This window comes from Pinus tabuliformis, chromosome 7, assembly GCF_031772625.1.
Source record: "Pinus tabuliformis cultivar Carrire ecotype Pingquan chromosome 7, CPIR1, whole genome shotgun sequence".
NCBI classification, from domain to species: domain Eukaryota; kingdom Viridiplantae; phylum Streptophyta; class Pinopsida; order Pinales; family Pinaceae; genus Pinus; species Pinus tabuliformis.
Genome location: NC_142293.1, coordinates 524002239 through 524011166, shown reverse-complemented (window position 1 = coordinate 524011166; position 8928 = coordinate 524002239).

The following is an 8928-nucleotide window of genomic DNA, read 5'->3' as shown; positions in this document are numbered from 1 at the left end:
ACACCACTAATGGAAACTAAATCATGAAAGAGAGAATTAAATACATAGTGAATTGATAAAATGAGGACAGTTGATCCTTGCCAAGAACCTTGACATGGGGGGAATTAGAGGTGATTCATGGTTGGGTGGTGGTGCTCTTCTCTCCAAGTGAGGTTTTAGTTGGTTTCACATGCGTGCAATGTTTTTTATGTTGATTCTTACAATATATCTCTCTTATAGTTCCACTTTGTTTATGAGAATATTTCTTAAGTTTCTTCGCCATGACAATATTTGAGTGAATTACATATGCTTATATAATAATAGATTTAATGGTGTTTCACTCTATTGTGTTGAGATTCACTTGCATGGTATGTGTTTTATGTTAATCCTTACTTGTTATGAGGTTAAATCATTTAGCTCAGGTATACTGATGGTTGAATTTATCTCTATTATGGGAATGATGGATTTTCTTATGCATGTTGCATTCTAGTGTGAAGTTAACGGTAGAAGTATATTCAATGGGTAATAGTTCTAGTACCCATTCATGGTAGAATTTGCATCTGATAATTATTCATAAATATATTACCTATGTTAATGTTGTTTCTTATAAGAATGATTGTAGTTTTATAGATGTAAATCCTTTTACATTCAAGAGCCGAGTTAATAGCGAAAGCATAATATGTAGCTGTAAATACTAATTTTGTTTATGAGGAGATCAAAGATAAATATACATATACCAAATCATCTTGTATTTAATAAAGGATTATAGTATGCTTATAATTTCCTAAGTTGGTAATTGCTTAGGAAAGAAGAACAATTGCAGAAATAACATTTCTCGTTGTATGACCAATGGTTCAATTATCTGTGTTTCTTTGTCAATAAGATTGACTCCACTTAGGCTAATTCTATCTAGTTATGCATGTGAATGATTTTTTGGCCAATAAGATATTGACTATGTGTACAGGACTATGATCATGATGTACGGTCATGATAGCTATAGTAAACTTAAATTAATATCCATTAATGCTTGCAAGAGTTATTTCAGAGTTTTGATGGTTGCATGTCATGTTTTTTTCCCTTTCTCCGAGTTGAGATTAAGCTTAAGGCTAATCTAAAGAGTGTGAAATATGGTTCATTATCTTAGTGGTATTCAGTAGCCAAGATTTTGAGTATAGTTTCATAGATGATTAGTGTGAAGGTAATGATTGGTTAGCTCCACCTATGAGTCAATTGAAATTTAACTATAGATAAAAGAAATTTCTAATTAATGGAGCCTAGTAGCTATTTTTCAGGGTAGGCCCAAAGGGGTAAGTTAAAAAAAATAAATAATAATGAGAAAAATAACATAAAATAATACTCCAACCGTCATCTCTATTGAGGTTCACCAACCCATTTTCAATTTCCAAGGCCTCCCTTAACTTGCACTGATGAAAATGATCAATCCTCGCAATGACTTTAGCTTCTTCAATGCATCTATGATGATTTGTTGTAATGAACCTCCTTAGCCTACCAAGGAAAAACAGCCTTTAGACCCCATAATTTTAAAATTTTGTCTTAGTTATAGTTAAGAGTTCATAACCGCCACAAAATTAGTGAGCCAAGAAATATAACCACACTCACTGATCAAGGTGGAGTCATATATCCTCGGTGTGAAAGAACATACTCTCCTGGCATGCAATCCTTACAATATCCTTAATGTCTTCATGCGACAATGAAAGAACCTTTTCTTGTATCTACTTCTGATAACATGGGCATGTAAAGCTACTTCTGTCTTATTTATCATGCACAGGTTAGAATATCTGCATGGTTCCCCAACCAGTATCAAAGTGAGAGCATAAAATACTACTTTGGGTTTATTACATCTAATATGTTTATGAAGAAGATTATTGATGTAGCTCAAGCGAGGCATAACCAATACTATATTATTATACAACACACTTTTATATTCTTGAGCTGAATGATTTACCCATTCCAACTATAAAAGATAAAAAATCATCCATCAATGTATTTAAATGATTAAATTTCATATTAAATAAGGATTAAAATAAAACCCACATCACGCTAATGAATCTCATCAGAATAGAGGAGAATACCATTAAATCTATTAACACATAAGCATAAGTAATTCATGCAATATTCTCATAGTGATGAAACTTAAGAAAATATTCACATAATCACATGCAACTAAACATGAGAGAGAGAGAGTAAGTATTATCATACTAAACATTCCACACATCTAAATGGAAGCCATCACATGAGTACAAATAGCATCAAACCAATACATAGGCTAAGATAGGTAACATAACCAATACTGATCCAAATATAATAACCACAAGAAGGGTAAGAAACCAACATACACCCATTCCATCCAAATGACACCAACTAAACCTCACTTGGAGGGAGGAGCACCACCACCCATCCATGAATCACCACTGATTCCCCCTGAGCCATTCAAGATCTTGCCAAGGTCAACCATCCTCAATTGATCGATGCACTCTTATTTAATACCCTCTTTTATGATTTAGTTACCATTAGTGGCATCCCGCTTTATGGATTTTGTCCATTTGCCTAGGTCTTATACAAAAAATATCATATTTATCGCCCATGACGCTTTTCCACATAAAAGCTTTCCTTTATCTCCTACAAAGCTTTTATGTTTGATGGATCTTTATCTCCCATCCATCTGATGGATATCCAATCCATCCAATCTTATCTGGAATCACATATAGAAGCTTATCATGAAAGATTCATCTCTATCCCATTCCTCATGGGATTTGAGTAGCATCTCCTCTTTCTTGGTGCTCCACCCTCCAAGTGATTTATTTTATTAATTTATTTAATAATACATTTTTTTTTCATACTACATATAACCTAACTTTCCTCAACTTATGTGTAGAATTGTTTCACCCACAAAGGACGATACCAAACCTAGATTTCCTTAGCTTAGGTCTACAACCTTTAACACACAAGGGAGGGTATAATACCTAGCTTTAACTTAGCTTAAATTTACAATAATGTAGTACACAAGGGATGGGTGTTACATACTCCCCCCCTTAAATTTTACACTGTCCTCGGTGTATCACTGCATCATGTTCTCGTTCATAGGTAGCTCGTTTCAAATCAACAGCTCTCATGGCTCTGACAACTAATGCAATATTTCTTATGTATATCTGTCACAAGGAGTGCTCCAAAAATCTCTCCTTCCATGGCTACATCAGTCTCAAGGAGTGTTCCCAACATCTCTCCTTCCATAGCTACCTGTCACACATTTTTTTCAAACCATTTGTGAGAATTTAACGATGAAAATTTTAACTATGATAAATATCATAATATGTTACTATTAAAGAAACTATTTCTTATCATTTATTTTATCTGAAGAATGCATTTACTGTGTTTGTATTCTTTCAAGCCTTTGTGTTCTTGTCAAGCACCTACTTCTTGCAGTCTCTCCACATACAATACATCAATTAGCATATTTTCAACATTAATATGCCTACAAAGTCATAACAAATTATTTCACATCACAATGTATATTCATATACATATATTCATTGTAATTGTATGTATTCCAAATTGCAATTAACCATAGTTACTTATACCAAACTTAATTTCCTTCTTCAGGGTAATCTCCAAGTTTGTTTACCTGGCCAAACGTCCATCTAGTGGCTGTTGTATACCTACACACAATGTATGTTATACACACCAATGCACATTTCATTTTTCAAACTTGTAACATATATAGTCATATGGTCCTATATGCATTGTTGTACATTTTTCAACTATGGTACACCCTATAATACCATCCTCATGGTATCACTTGCATGACATAAACTTTATCTGTATATTTTTCCACCATGTTAGTATCATACCAACATTCATTTATCATGGTTCATCTATGTAATTAATAAAGTTCCATGTCATGTGTAAATCAATTCCAGATGTCATGTAATAATAGTATCATAACAATCATCATGAACACTATAACTCACACATAAATTTCAATTTTTGGATTAAATCTATCACCTGTACTAGGTTTTAACAACAATGAAATGTACCATAAGGAAAACTATTGACTATGATACTCAGCTTATCATAGATATTTTAAGTCTTATGATCATGAGAACGAATTTGGTTAGTTCTTAACAATTATTCCACACTTAGACAAATTATGTCATAGGATAGACCATTTTCCTTTTGTATACCTCTACATCTTGTTGGTCATGCATACTTTAGTGTAGGTATGACCTCATTCAATAAATAATATGCATCTACATACATCTCCCATATAGAGGTTATAAGTGAAATCTATACTATTCATCACTTCACACCCTTTAAATTTTTATGCGAGGTGTGACCCAAGGGTATTTACATGTTAGTGCCTTAAATCACCCTTAAACCAAGAGATCAGTTATGAATTCGTGGTTTATGAAACAATCATTAGGCCACCCTGAATTGTTCTAATGCATCAACCCCATCATGTTCAATTTCCAAGTATACCTTACTTGGTTAAAAAGATGTTGATCATTATTAATGCATGATGCCTTTTTTAATACGTATACAATATATTGTATTACATCTCTGCACCCACTTCACAATCTCATCCCATGAATTGATATGTTCTTTATGCCTCTTTCATATCTAGGTTAAGATATTAACTTACTTAACTAGAATCCCTCAAGTTCCAACCTATGCATGCTTATTTACTTATGCATAATGTCCTGATAAGGTTTTGTTTCCTCAAACAATGTGTAATTGGAACATTTTCTTACTAAAATAATTCATCTATTCACAAACCATATCCAAATTAATTTACATCATTACTTTCCATGTGAGTTGATCAACATAGCCACATTAAATTCGGAAGACAACTTTATGGTATTTAGTCTTATAAAAGACTTGTCTTTCACATCCTCTATCCCTTTTACAGATCTTGTAAGCATAACTTAATTTTCTTGAGTTATGTTCTTAACTAGAAACCATACAACTCATCATTTGATTTTGAATATGATTAGAATGAGGTGATGATATTACTAATTTACCTCAATGAATTTGTATTGTATTACCCTTTGCCCTTGCATAGCATCCATGCCATCTCAGAACAAATATGAGTAAAATGTTGACCATATTCACTAATTAATCATGCCATTAACATAGGTGTAATGATTAATTCTCCATTTTGCCTTTATACATAGGCATTCATTTAGAGGTTTGTTTAATGATTTTGAAGATAAACATAATTTACTATTTGACCTCAATTACACCACATATACAAGCATATCCATGCAGCTCATTTCACCTGCACAATGAGTTCTATATGCAAGGCATCCATGTATTTGTGTACTTAAGTACTCATTATTTTTTTTACATGTATTATTTGTTATCAAGATTTAGTATGCATAAATATGATGGCGATGCTTTATCATGGTTACCAATTGTTTAATTATTCTCTATGGATATCTACAATCATCACTTTCCAATCATGACATATAGTCATTGTGTCCACAAAGGAACGTTCAACTATAGCTTATGTTTTGAAACTTTCAGAATATATGATAAAATTTTAACCTCCTTATCTTAGAAGGGGACTCAATAAAAGTAGCTTATTAACCTTAATAACATGTTACTTCTTCACTTAGCAATGTTTTATGCATGTAAACATACCAAAACAACTTCTCGTAACCATATACGAGATAGGCTCCCCTTTGATCATCATTTGATCATTACTTATAATCAAAACCTATTTGCTAAAGAGTCTATATGATAGCAGTAATAGGTGAAATATCAACAATATTACATGTGAGACTCTGTAATTGTCTCAATCCTCATCTTTCTGACTCAAGGAAACCATCACACATTCTAAACCAACAAATCAATGATTCAATCCTTTAATACCATAAGCATATTTAATTAAAACATGGTCCTTCATGGTTATTTTAAATCATTTGTACATTATGGCATAGAGTTTTTTTTTTTTGGTGTGCTACCAAGGCATTCATCAATAACTTAGTTTTGAAAACTTCCACACACATAATCAGATTTTACCACTCCACTTATTGATAGTAAAGTAACTAAGGTTCAATATTTTCAAGCTAACCAACACGTTAGCTTGTAGTTGTCTTTTAGTATTCTTAACTATTATTTTCTTATTAGGAAGGTAACCATGGAACTTCCCTAACAGAATTTAAAAGCACCATTCCCAAAATTTAAAACCAGGAAACACGTAATCTCGTGAATGTGGTTTATCCCACATTGTTTTTCTCTACGTGGATAAATAGCCAAACAACTCTAACTTATATTTCATTTCATGTACACACCTCTTCGTCTCTATCACTGCCTAGCCTATAACACATTGAATTCATTATCAATCAATATTTTTTTCAATATTGGCTTTAATCAAAGTAAAGCATACTATTGAGTCTAGCAACATCTGATGACCCAGAAGCAAAAGTCAATGAAAAATGCATGGTGCAACATGTGCACGAGGTACATATTAAACTTGGAGCTACTACTTAGGGCGTATTTGCAAAAGTCAAGGAAAAATGCATGATGCGACATGTGCACGAGGTACATATTAAACTTGGAGCTACTACTTAGGGCATATTTGTTGTGGTTCAATCTCGGTAATAAACTTTTGGAGAAATAATTTATATATTTGTCAATAATAAAACAAAGAACCCTCTAATACAAAATAATAACTATTGCCACTTTTTTCTACAATGAAGTTACATTAATTAGTAAACCAAGTCCATAAAGGTGCCAATAGAAAAAATTCATTTCATTCTCCCCAAGGTTCAATATTCCACTAAAGTGCCACCTGGAAGAATTATTGACCAACTTCCACCTTAACCAATCCACCTAAAAGAGAATGCAGAAAAATATACATGTAAATATTCCAAGTGTTGGGTGGCCATTATCAATGTCCTATTTAAACGTAGCACATTACTTTAACCAATACTTCCCAAGACACAGTAAGAACGTGGGCAACTAATTCACCAACTCCAAATCAAAAGAAAGACAAATCCTTTTGCATTATTCGTGTGAGGCTAGTAGCACTTCCAACATGCTGCCAAAGAAGACTTTTATAGTAATGGAGTAAATGATAGACCATGTTACGCCAAGATAAATAGACACAACAAAACATTTCTTTACAGTGCACACGCAATAAAATTCCTAAAGAAATTGTTTGAAACTAGGATGAAAATTTTGTTAATTAATTCAAATACGATACAACAATTTCGATATGAAAATGGTAAATACAAAACCCATTTCCATTCGTATCTTGACTTATCTCGCTAAAAATTCTCACAGCGTAATACAGAATAGAAAAAGAAATATATATATATCGACAATTCAACACATGTGCATCCTCCTCGCTCCTGCTCGGATTCCTCTACTAGGTCAAGACCCAAACTCCGACCATACAACAGAACTTGCTATGAACCGAGTGAATTAATATGTAATGTAATAAAATTAGATGATGTAAGTTTGTTTACTAATATTCTGAGAGTAATGGCGACATGGTTATACAATTCCTCTTTGTCTCTGATGAAAGGACGCTCAACGATTATACATACAAAGGCCACAGCCCACCACCACGTCGAATGAAAGACAATGATAATAACAAGCCTTGACACTGTCATGTGACCATCAACGGAGGTGTGGTTCCATAGGTCCATGAGAATAGAGATTTCCCGTCCAACTTAGATTCCTCCCTTCGACGGATAGATGCCCCATCCAATAAAATAAACAGTGTTAAGACTTTTTGCTAGAGACACAACCAATCGTTCAATTTTATTCCATGGTAAACAACATGCAATCAATGAGATCTCTCTTTTTCCTACCTCTTCGCAGTGCAATTCACTTATCCACCTATTTCCTTTACCTTGAGTCAACAAAGGAAAAAGCGGTTATTGTTTATCTGCGATCTTTCATAGAACGGTATCATTGGCTTTGCGGTGCGGCCAACTAGTACCTCCAAACTATGACAAGGCACTCGAAAGGCAGCATTACAAAAAAGAGGAAACATTGGTAGCAAGGATTTTGTGTTGTTGTTTGCACGCTATCCTCGAACCATAGTCTACAGTCAACCTCATCAGCGTACATTGAGAAACCTTCTAATCCAAGAAAAAAAGCTACTTTCCCCAGTGGCCTATCATTAAATAAGCAGCATGACTAGCAATCTTTTCCCCGCACATCTCGCGCAACTGTCAGGTATCCACCGGCACTAGCCTTAACCCTTCCCGCACCAGTGGGTTCCGTGCAGGCATTCCCAAGTGACAGCTAGTAGGTCCCCCCAGCGCCGATAATTCCATCACCAGTTCCACATTAACCATATCTGATGTGGTTCGATCTCCAGACCTCCCATTCAATAATTTCCCATGGCATGAGTTGTACACAACCACTGGTCATTGTATCTGGCGTAGCACCTCACCGAGGACAACAAATTCCATGTAAGTGTGGTCGATGTGCCCTTGAAGACAAAGAGGTTGAGATAACTACAACCCCTGGTGAAGGTGTCGACACTGAGCTCAACTATCTCACTCACTTCTTTTGCCCCAATCGAATGCGAGAGATAAGACATGAAAAAATCAATCAGGAACATATTGAAAGGGAAATAGTCTAGACGCATGGGTAGGACTCTCATAAGAATAGTATTTTAATTATTTTTCTACAACTGAAAGCTGAGCTGCTAAGCAAAACCGAGAATCGATTGGAAGTAAAAAGTTGTCTTACAAATTTGGAAAATGATTTTTTTTTAACTATTTCCATAACCATGTTTGGCACTTACTGTTACACCATGCATGGAGGGTATTGAGGTAATTGGATAATTAAATATCATTGAACCAACTTTGATGTCGAGATTTTTCTAAATTTCACGTTTACTGTTCTTGAAAAGGAATGAAGTATGGCCAAGTCAACGAAATGCAATAGATTCTAGATCTAGTACAA